General features: G+C 35.7%; 1 protein-coding gene across 1 annotated transcript in view; it reads left to right on the forward strand.

Annotated features, from left to right (window-relative positions):
• Positions 1-10,695: 10,695 nt before the first annotated feature.
• Positions 10,696-12,582, forward strand: part of zgc:91944 (uncharacterized protein LOC436941 homolog) — a 34,844-nt gene continuing 32,957 nt past the window's right edge. Inside the window, exon 1 of the mRNA XM_061897376.1 lies at positions 10,696-10,944. The gene's annotated coding sequence lies outside the window, so the exon portion shown is untranslated. The remainder of the gene's footprint in view (positions 10,945-12,582) is intronic.

The raw sequence follows: 12,582 nt of genomic DNA on the forward strand, positions 1-12,582 counted from the left end.
AGCTTGATTTTTTTATAATACATGTTTGAGCCAATATATTTTCTCTCTCAAAAATCTTCCTATAGTTTCATCAACTTAAAAAATAAGACAAATATCAAAAAGTATGCAATTGTCGTGTAGAATTCAACACAGTGGAGCGGTTTAAACGAGTCAATTCTATCAAGGTTGCATCATAAAAACTAGTGTAGGGTTAGTCGAGACTATAAATTGGGTTTTTATCTATCAGAATATTTGAAGCCCATGCGGGACAGTGACGTTTGTATAAGTAAGGAGCGGTCTGAGCTTTTATTTTGAAAGCAACACCACCAATTCGTCATTGTCTGTCTAATTAAGCTGCAGGTAAGCGCAGGTGCACTTGTTGACGCCTGCCTTTTATCATTTTCTACCGCTTTTCCCTTTTTGGGTGGCATTGGGGGTGCTGGAGGCTATCTCAGCTGCATTCGGGCGGAAGGCGGTATACACCCTGGACAAGTCGCCACTTTAAAACAGATAGACAACATTCACATTCATACACTAGGGCCAATTTAGTGTTGCCAATCAACCTATCCCCTCTTTTAATGGAGATGGAAAAAAACGAGCATTCAAAGGAGGTTGTTTGCAAAAAAAATTTAAAAAATGATGAGATGAGGAAATTAACATTCGTGTGTAGACGTGTGTTATTGTTGTACTACTTCTGGTAAAAAAGCGGACCACAAAATCGTTAATATTATCATTGCTTAACCTTCTGCCATTGATCATATTATTGTATACTTTAATTAAATACAATTATAAAGAGTAATATGATGTAGAAATATTAAAACAACACAAACGTTGAGATACAACCCGCAGTAGGTGAAACGATTGTTTATTGTATCAACTACAGAAAATAATTATAAGGATTATTCATAAAGTAGATTACTTAGAACACATATTATTTATTAACTCTGGACTATTAAAACTTCAGGAGCAAGTAAAGCTACAGACATTGTGTGTCATTTTTAAGGCTAAAAGTAAAACATTACCAGCAAATTTACAAAACATGTTTGTCATCACTTCTGAGAATACAAAGCAGGGGTAGGGAACCTATGGCTCATCTTTTCATGACCGCATCTGGCTCTAGGATATATCTGAGCTGACATTGCTCAGCACGATAAATAATGAATAATTCCACTTGTAATCAAAAATAACGTTCAAAATATAAAACATTCTCATGCATTTTTATGTTCAAGAAGTTGCGTTAATGGTAAGAAGTAAATTATTTATTATTGGTTAGTGTGGGGCTTGCCCTCTTGGGGGTTCTTCAGACCACCAGGCACTGACATGAGAGCCTGTTTCAGGGTTACAACATTTTTTTATTTTTCAATAAGTCTCTTAGTTGCTTTCCAGCATTTGTCTTTTTCTCTTTCGTTCTCGCTCTTCTTTTCTTCTTCTTCTTTTGTTTTTATGGCGGTTGGCAAGCAACCTTCTGGTGTGCATTACCGCCACCTACTGTAATGGAGTGTGGACCGAGGTGGATCCCTACTCTATATTCTTTTACTTAACCCAGTGTTTTTTAAATATGTGTATATTGCTTTATATCCTATGTTTTCTGAATGCAATCCTAATATATCTCCCACTTCTAACCTAATATTTTCTTTTGCTAACTTATTTTCCAGTATTTCTCTTTCTCTATTATATTTCCTACATTGTATTAAGACATGGTCAACATTTTCTATCTGGTGGCAAAAATCACACAGCCCTGTAGTATGTTTGCCTATCAATTTTAGTGAACTATTTAGATATGTATGTCCTAATCTCATTCTAGTCATAATGTCTTCTTCCTTCCTATTTCTACCCCCTCCTCTCATTACACCTACTTTCCTCTGGACTTTGTAAAACTCTCTACCTTTTGTTTCCTTATTCCAATTATCCTGCCACTTTTTATTGTGTTCTATCTTAATTATGCTCTTCACTTCTTCTTTACTGTGCTTAATCTCCATGTTTACTTCTGTTTTAGTGGTTGCTTGTTTTGCGTATCTATCAGCTAACTCATTTCCCTCAACTCCTACATGAGCAGGAACCCAGAGAAATGTTACCACACCTCCCGCTTTATTTATTCTGTAGATTGCCTGAACTATTTCATAAATTATATCTAGTCTTGTTTCTGATGTTATGTTTTTTATGCTCGTCAATGCACTGCTGGAGTCCGAGCACACGACTACTTTCCTAGCTTTGTTTTCCTCTATCCAGTTAACTGCCATATAAATTGCTACCAATTCCCCCGTAAAAACAGATAGTTTATCACTAATTCTTTTATTCAACACTATATTTCTCTGTGGGATAACTGCAGCAGCTCCTACTTTACTATTTATAGTTTTTGATGCATCTGTGTATATCATAATATTATCAAAAAACATTTCCTCAATCCGTTGTTCTATTTGGTAACTATTTAAATGTCTATTCTTCAGTAACTGCATGTCTACCTTTGGGTTGTCATACATCCACGGTGGTATTGCAGGAATTGGTACTGTAGGGCTCACTTTAATATTGTCAATTTGTGTTTTTTTACATATATCTCCTATTATCCACCCAAAACTATTAATTTTTTTCTTCCCTTTTTCTTGGCAATTTATTAGCACTTGACGGGTTGGATGTCCTTGCTTGGATCCTTTTAAGTTTGCCCAATAAACTGCTGAGAGTTGATCTCTCCTCATGTCCAAAGGTTTTTCATTCATTTCTACTTGTAATGCTGCCACTGGAGTAGATGTAGTAGCTCCACAACATAATCTTAACGCCTGCGACTGGATCCGGTCTATTTTCTCAAGTAGAGTTTTTGAAGCAGATTGATAAATAATGCATCCGTAGTCGATAACAGACCGAATTAAAGTGATATATATTGTTTTCAATGTCAACCTATCAGCCCCCCAATCTTTACCCCTCAAAGCCCTCATTATATTTAACACCTTTTTACTTTTCTCCATTATCTTGCTGATGTGGGTTGACCAGTTAATATTTTTATCAAACCATATTCCTAAATATTTAAATACTTGTACCTCTTCTATGTTTTCTCCATAGAGTTTTATTTGGAGCTTGTTTTGTATTTTCCTCTTCGTAAAATGTATGACTTTTGTCTTTCCAACAGAGAATCTTAAACCCCAAGCCGTCCCCCAGTCTTGAACATTATTTACCGCTTTTTGAATCTTCTTTTCTATATAATTTGTATTTCTACCTCTCTTCCACATCACTCCATCATCAGCAAACAATGCCACCTCCACTAACCCTTCCACTTCACTAAAAACTTCATTTATCATGATGGAAAATAGTACTGGACTTATTATACTCCCTTGTGGGGTCCCATTTTCCACTTTGTATTCTCTACTATATTCATTCTCTATCTTTACTAATAATGTTCTACTTGTTAAAAAGTATTTTATCCATCTGTACATTCTTCCTCTAATCCCAATCCTATTTAGTTTCATCAGCAACCCCTGTTTCCACAACATATCATACGCTTTCTCTATGTCAAAAAATACCGCAATTATACTTTCTTTATTTATTTGTCCCTTTCTAATTTCCTCTTCCAGCTGCACTGCTGGGTCATTTGTGCTTCTTGCTTTGCGAAAACCACTTTGGTAGTTTTTTATAATTTCTTTTGACTCTAAATAATATATTAATCTTTCATTAATCATTTTTTCCATTACTTTGCCCAAATTTGAGGTCAATGCAATCGGCCTATAATTTCCTGCCTCTTCCGGATCTTTCCCTGGCTTGCATATTGGAATTATTACAGCTGTTTTCCACTCATCTGGTAATTTTCCTTCTTCATATATCCTATTATATAATTTCAAGACCACTTCTTTGCCGATGCTACCTAAATTTTTGATCATTTGATAACTCACCAGGTCTTTCCCTGCCGTCGTATTTTTAACTTTTTTTAAAATTCGAACCATTTCATCCAAAGAAAATGTCATATCCATAGTGTTGATAAAACTATTATCGTTGTCTTCCTTCATTTCCTCAATATTTACACTAATTGTTTCTTCTCTCTTTTGTTTTTCTACATTTTTCAAATTATCATTACTGTGCACTTTAACAAAGGTTTTTGCTAAAAGTTCTGCTTTTTCTTTATTTCCTACCACACTCCGCATTCCATCTTTCATCACATGATTTTTATGTTCTTTTCTGAGCCCTGACATTCTCTTGATCATTCCCCACACCTGGCTTAAAGGAGTAGTTCTATTTAGTGTTTCACAAAAAGTTCTCCAATGGTGTTTTCTTGTTTTTTTAATAACATACCTTACTCTAGCTTGATGCCTTTTATATTGGATCATGTCTTGGAAATTATGTGTTCTTCTCAATATTCTAAATGCTCTATTCCGTTCTTGTATTGCATCTGTGCACTCTTGTGTCCACCACGGCACTATCTTCCTTCTTCTCCCTATACTATTCCTTGGTATGCTCTGTTCGGCTGCTTCTATTATGCACTTTGTAATATCTGTATTTAATTGTTCAATATCTTGATTTATATCTACTTCCTTTAAAGTTATGTCGGTAATTTCCCTAAATTTCTCCCAGTCACCATGATTATACTTCCATCTTCCTTCTATCCTAGTGCTTTCTGTCCTATGATTTATGTTTATGTGAATGAAGATTGGATAGTGATCACTTCCCATTGTGCTGTATTTATTTACTTCCCACTCCACCTTTCCTGCTAACCCTTGTGACACTAGTGTTAAATCTATTGCTGTTTCTTTACCCGTGACGACATCTAACCTTGTTCCCGACCCATCATTCACACACACCAGTTCTTTTTCCTCCAAAAGTGCTTCCAATGTTTCCCCATTCCAGTCATCCCTTTCACCCCACATTGTGCTATGTGCATTAAAGTCACCACACCAAATAATATTGCCACTCCAGTGCTCCATTATTGTTTCTAGTTGGTGAATTTCTAATTTCTTGCATGGATTATAGAAGTTTAGTACTTTGTATCTTTCTTTATTATTCCATACTTCTACTCCTACTATCTCTAGTTTTTGTTTTACTTTTAATATTGAATAATGCATATCTTCCTTAATAAATATGGCACATCCTCCTCCTTGCCCATCATTCCTATCTTTACGTATCGTTATATATCCTTTTATTATAAAGTTTAATTTTGGCTTCAGCCATGTTTCTTGAATACATATTATATGTGGTTTATTTTTCATATTATTAATATATCCCTTTAATTCCTGTCCGTTTGCTATCAGACTTCTGGCATTCCACTGAACAATTAACATGGCGTTGGATTGTGGTAACAGGACTCGGTCTCGTCTACTCTCTGTAGCTCACCTTGCACCTGTTCCCAGGATAGTTCTTTTAAATTTAAAAACTTTGCTGCTGCTTTGACAATTATTTTGATTTTCTCAGTCTTGTTTCTAGCCTGTTCTGTACAATTTATTACATAAGCCAGGAATACAACTAGTTTATCCATGGAAATTCCTGTATTTGCTGCCTCTTGTTTTTTATTTCTTGAACTATTTTCACTTCTGTCCTGTTCTGCACTTTCTTGATTTCTTATTTTAACTGCCTCTGCATAAGTAATATTTCTTTCAACTCTGATTTGCTGTACTTCTGTTGCCTGTTTTCTTATGATGCAGCCCCCATACGCTGCTGTGTGATTCCCGCCACAATTACAGCACTTGACCTGTTCATTTTCTCCACATTGTCCATATTCATGCTCTCCTCCACACCTTCCACATCTCATCTTAGCATGACAAACACTAGCTATGTGCCCATAGCGTTGGCACTTGAAACAACGTACTGGGGGTGGCACGTAAGCTCTAACATAGAAGCTTAGATACCCAATCATGATTCTCTCTGGTAGGACCTCCTCTGCAAATTGCACTAGCACGGATTCGCTCTCAGTCTTTTCACCGTTCCTAAATGCCATCATTCTTTTCATCGTTGTGACAGTTCCTCCTTTTATTTCTCTTTTCAGATCATCTAAATTTTCTCCTCTTGGGATTCCTGTCACGACTCCTCTTGCCCCCTTTCGTTCTCCCACTTCGATTTTTTCCTTTATTATTTTGTTGCACAGTTTTTGCAATCGCATTGCTTTGTTCTTTTGCTCTCCATTTTTGCATTTAATCAACAGCCGTCCGTCCCTGAGCACCTTCGCTATCTCCACCTCTCCAATGTCCTTCTTTAATCCCTTAACCAGAGTCATCAAACTAATGTCATTCATATCTTGGTTTGATTTAAATGTATAAATTATCTTATATTCATCCATCATAACCCTTTTCCTCTTATCAACCTCTTCATCGTCTTCATGCACTCTTTTAGTACTCGCCTTTCCTTCACTCCCTCCTCTCCCCTTCTTTCCTCTCTCCCCTCTAGTCCTATCCATTTCCATACTATCCTCATACATCCCGTCACTATCCCCTTCCATCTCGATCCAGTCACAAAACAGCTTATGCTCAACCGCCAAAACAGATTTAGATACTCTCGCCGCCGCCAAATTCACTCCAAATGTTTGGTAGTTCCGCGTCTCTCCTTCCGGAAGCCTCCGCTCTTCGTTCTCGCTCTCTCCTGGCTGCTGCTTATAAACAGAGTGACAGGTGATTAGAAAACAAGGCCCAGCTGGGCCATCTACGCACCTGTCGCTGATTTCGAGGTTGGCCCTGGCAACACCCCGCTTCGCTGCAGGCCCGCAGGCCACGCCCCTCCACAGTTAGCTTCAGAATAACAATGACTTTCCAAAGAATAAGAGACCTATTATACTCTAGAAATGTTGGTCTTACTTGAAAAAGCAAGCGTTGAGGTTCAGTGTTGAAAAATATATTATATGGCTCTTACGGAAATACATTTTAAAAATATTTGGCTTCTTGGCTCTCTCTGCCAAAAAGGTTCCCGACCCCTGATACAGTATATAGATTAAAAGGTGATTTCAAACAGCAATATTCAAGGACAACTTTAAAACAAATGTGTACATCAGTGGTGGGGGTAAAATTGTGGAATTCTCTTTACAATTAGATAAAAGAGTGTAAAAATAGATTCCAATTAAAAAAAAATATAAAGATAGAACAATAAGATCATATGGACAGCCATAAGTGTTTACATTTTACTTTTTATTCATTATTTTACTTATTTTTTTGGTCTGGTTTTGTATTTACTTTGTATCATTCCGTCAGGTGTATATTATTATTATTATTTTCTCTGTTTGGTTTATACTTTATGAAGTTTTACACTTGTTGTGTTTTTCTTGTGTTTTTGATTGTTTCATTACATTTGGATGTATTTGTTGGTTTAAATCAGGGGGTGTCCAAAGTGTGGCCTGGGGGCCATTTGCGACCCGCGGGGTCATTTTTTAACGGCCCCACGGCACATTTTAAGAATCCAATTGAAAAAAATTCAAAACATAAAAAGTGGTATAAAAGAGCAAACAGGTGAAATGTAACAAGAACACAAAGCTGCCATACAGGCTGTTTCTTTCTTTAAAAAATAATAATGAATCGAAATCAATGTCATTATGAATTTTTGACCTATTCAAGGCTCCGATTACGTCACATTAAATATTCCACTTTGAAATATTTTTGGGGGAAAATGTTGCATATTTTGTGTTTTGCCATATAAAAAACTGAGCTGTTTTTTTTTTTAAAAGAAGGGACTAAAACAAACAAACAAAACAAAAACAACACTAAAACTTAAAATTGGCGGATATTTTCGAAGTTGATCTCGAGATTATTGTGCTAAAAGTAAACAGTAAAAAAAAATGTATAATTTTTTTTTCAACACTTTAATGAGCAGGACACTTTTGGATCCCCAATTATTTTAGTGTGATTTGTTTTTAAGTGTCATTGCTCAAAAAATACTAATGAATCAAAATCAATGTCATTACGAATTTTTGACCTATTCAAGGCTCCGATTACGTCACATGAAATATTCCACTTTGAAATATTTTTGGGGGAAAATGTTGCATATTTTCTGTTTTACCATATAAAAAACTGGGCTGTTTTTTTTTTTAAAGAAGGGCCTAAAACAAAAAAAAAAAAAAAAAACCAACAATACAACTTAAAATTGGCGGATATATCTGAAGTTGATCTTGAGATTATTGTGCTAAAAGTAAACAAAAAAATTTATAATTTATTTTTCAACACTTTAAAGAGCAGGACACTTTTGGATCCCCAATTGTTTTAGTGTGATTTGTTTTTAAGTGTCATTGCTCAAAAAAATAATAATGAATCAAAATCCAAAATTAAGGCGCCAATTATTAAATAATCTCAAATATTTCACCTAAAAAAGTTATTGGGTGAAAATATTGCCTATTTTGTGTTTTTTCCATTTTTTTTTCTTAATGTTGATCTAGAGATTTAAAACTTGAATAAGAAGAAAAATAATAATACTGAATACTATCTGTGTTGGCCCTGCGATGAGGTGGAGACTTGTCCAAGGTGTACACCGCCTTCCGGCCGATTGTAGCTGAGATAGTGAAGTGAAGTGAATTATATTTATATAGCGCTTTTCTCTAGTGACTCAAAGCGCTTTACATAGTAAAACCCAATATCTAAATTACATTTCAACCAGTGTGGGTGGCACTGGGAGCAGGTGGGAAAAGTGCCTTGCCCAAGGACACAACGGCAGTGACTAGGATGGCGGAAGCGGGAATCGAACCTGCAACCCTCAAGTTGCTGGCACGGCCACTCTACCAACCGAGCTATGTCGCCCCCCGCAACCTCAAAAGGGAATAAGCGGTAGAAATGGATGGATGGATGGATGGATGGAATACAACACATTTTTTATATATTTTTTTTTTTACCAAAACCCTTTGGGGTCCCCGGGATCATAACTGAGTGGAGGCTTAAATGTATGTTTTTTATATATATATTGTATTGGTTTTTAAAATAAAAATTATGAAAATGGCCACCGCTTTCTTTGATTTTTCAGTGTGCGGCCCTCAGTGGAAAAAGTTTGGACACCCCTGGTTTAAATGATATTCATGAAGCAAGACTATGTATTATGTCAGGGGTGTCAAACTCAAATACAGACTGGGCCAAAATTTTAAACTGAACGAAGCCGCGGGCCAAGGTTGAACAAATTAACCTTTTAATAGGGACCCAAACAAGTTTTGCATTGAATATTGAACAAGCAAGCCTTATATAACTTTATAGTGACATGCAAAATGGAGTTTCAAATAATAACAATAATAATTGAAAAATATCAATGGCATATTAAATAAAATTATAGTAAAAATTTAATGCCTCTTTTCTATTTGCAGCCCTCTGACGTAAAGATCAAAATAAACTTTTACAACAGGCTAATAATAAATTTGAAAATAAAATAATAATGAATGAATCAAACATTCAAGCCTTGAAGTAGCAAAAGAAAAGTGTATGCATAAAACGTTAATTATTGCTCAGTTTGCTTTAACACTGAATATGGAACAAGCAACGCGTATATAACTTAATAGTGCAAAATCAACTTTCAAAAAACAAACGAAAAAAATATCAATGGCATATTAAAGAAAATTTAAATTAAAAAAATAATGCCTCTTTTCTATTTGCAGCCTTCTGAGGTAAATATCAACATAACTTATAACACAGGCTAATACATTTGAAAATAAATTGTTGTTTTGTTGGTAGCGGGTGGTGTATTTTGTAGTGTCCCGGAAGAGTTAGTGCTGCAAGGGATTCTGGGTATTTGTTCTGTTGTGTTTATGTTGTGTTACGGTGCGGATGTTCTTCCGAAATGTGTTTGTCATTCTTGTTTGGAGTGGGTTCAGTGTGGCGCATATTTGTAACAGTGTTAAAATTGTTTATACGGCCACCCTCAGTGTGACCTGTATGGCTGTTGACCAAGTATGCTTTGCATTCACTTGTGTGTGTGAAAAGCCGCATATATTACGTGACTTTGCCGGCACGCTGTTTGTAAGGAGGAAAAGTGGACGTGATGACAGGTTGTAAAGGACGCTAAAGGCAGTGCCTTTAAGGCACGCCCCCAATATTGTTGTCTGGGTGGAAATCGGGAGAAATTGGGGAGAATGGTTGCCCGGGAGATTTTCGAGAGGGGCACTGAAAAAACAGGAGTCTCCCGGGAAAATTGGGAGGGTTGGGAAGTATGAGTATTAGCGATGAATGCGGTGTTACAGCGGCGGTATAATACCGGCGGGCCAGCTCTAATGTTAATTTGACACTGCCTCAAGGGCCAGATGAAATTACACGGCGGGCCAAATTTGTTTGACACCCATGTATTATGTCAAAGGGGGCAGGAAACTATAAGATTTTTCTTCATCCTGCTCCTTCTCGGGCGTTGCTGTGTGAATTTAAATTGTATAATTGAGGTATAATTGTGTGTCAATCAAAATGCACATCAATGAAGGAGATAAATAAAAATGAAATTAAATTGTATAAAATACGCAGTGTTTAGTGCCATCAAGTGGACAAATTTGGTATTGCAAAAAGTATGTACTTTTTTTTTTTCATTTTTTTGTGTGTAATTATTTATGATTTTAATCAATGCGTCGATGCATATTATAATTGTGCATGTTTACAGCAGATCTCTTCAAATTAATTAGATGATATACACATGCACCTAAGTAACAGCACTCTACAGTTGCATGGTCCTTTATTATATTAGTACAGTATACGTTTGCATAAATACTTATTTTAGGTGTTTTCATTGTTTTTTTTTGCAAGGTTTTTTTTTGTTCCAATGTGATGTTTACATTAGAACCGGAAGTGGCAACAATACAGGCGTTCTTGACGTTGAGGGGAGGTCATAAATTGAGACTCCTGGCTTGCACTGTACAGTAAAATATTTGCATACTGTATTGCTGCATAGCTCCAAGACAATATGACCCAGCGGTGGGTGCTACTTGTCCGCCAGTAGAAACAAAAAAAAAGGGAGGACAGAATATCCTGGGTCGCGGGCACTTTGTTGACACTTTCCACCACCCTCTGTCTTCTTCCAGCCGGCTGCAGCTGCCTGTCCACAACCGCCAAGAGGGAGGTAAGAGACGGCTTCTGCCGCGGGACCATCCCGGTGCTAGTTAGCGATGAGCTAGCCTAATTTAGCCGGTCCCCTAACTCGCCGGTAACAACCACCATTTTCAGCCACGACATGGATATACATGTTTTAATGCTTATATTTACCTGTAGTTGTGGATTATACTTTCTTTTAACACACAATTGTGCAAGTTTTGGGTAAGTTAGCCAAGACTAGACGGTCGACGCGGCGTCAACCATAACACGGTGGTTTCCGGTGTCTTTCAAAATACAACTAAGTTTGAATTTATAAGTGGAAACAATCGAATCTTTGGGTGTCCCACGTTTCGATTCAATATCTATTCTTGGGGTCGCGATTCGATAATATATAGATTTTTCCCGATTCAACGCGATTCTCGATTCAAAAACGATATTTTTTCGATTCAAAACGATTCTGTATTCAATCAATCAATCAATCAATCAATGTGTTTTATTTCGGCAATCTTCACATAAAACAAAGAACAACAACAAGAAAAGAAAAAAGAAAAAAAAAACAAAAAAAAACACTCATTTGAGCAATGACTGAGCCGAAAGGGTGTAGGTTGAAGCAACGCTTATATAAACCTACCCTATCACAACAAGAACAAGGTTCAAAATATATAAAATCTAAAACATGCTTCACTTATAATACTTTTTTTTTTAACAATATATTAGCAACATATATGTAGCACACGTCTCATATACACAGTTTAACATTTAAATCAAACATATACATTTGTACACTTATATATATATATATATATATATATATATATTATATATACACAATTTATTTAAATTCCATATAAAATGGTAATATATACATTTTAATATAACCTATATGTATAATTATGAAATCATAAATTGTATTTATATACATATATATTATTGTCTTTCTAAAACAATGTTTGCTCATTCAATACATAGGATTTCAGCAGGATCTACCCCAACCACACAGCAAAAAACATCAAACCAACAAACCACTACACAGCAATACCATAACAATGCAATCCAATTCCAAAACCAAACCTGACCCAGTAACACTCAGAACTGCAATAAACAGAGCGATTGAGAGAAAACACAACCACGACACAGAACAAACCAAAAGTAGTGAAACATAAATGATTATTATCAACAACAGTATCAATATTAATTATAATTTCAGCATAGCAGTGATTAAAAATCCCTCATTGACATTATCATTAGACATTTATAAAAATAAAAATAAAGAACATTAGTGTCACAGTGGCTTGCATCGCATCTCATAAGCTTGACAACAACACACTGTGTCCAATGTTTTCACAAAGATAAAATAAGTCATATTTGGTTCATTTAATAGTTAAAACAAATTTACATTATTGCAATGAGTTGATAAAACTTTGTCCTAAACTTTGCAAATAGCTTTTTTTTTTTTAAATCTACTACTGGTCTGCTGACAGGCTAGCAGAGTAGTAGATTTTTTTTTAAAAAAAAGCTTTTATAATTATAAAGGACAATGTTTATTGCAATCAGTTGATAAAACTTTGTCCTAAACTTTGCAAAAAGCTTTTTTTTTTTTTTCTAAATCTACTACTCTGCTAGCCTTTCAGCAGACTGGTCTGCTGACAGGCTAGCAGAGTAGTAG

This window comes from Nerophis ophidion, linkage group LG04 (assembly GCF_033978795.1).
Source record: "Nerophis ophidion isolate RoL-2023_Sa linkage group LG04, RoL_Noph_v1.0, whole genome shotgun sequence".
In the NCBI taxonomy this organism is placed as follows: domain Eukaryota; kingdom Metazoa; phylum Chordata; class Actinopteri; order Syngnathiformes; family Syngnathidae; genus Nerophis; species Nerophis ophidion.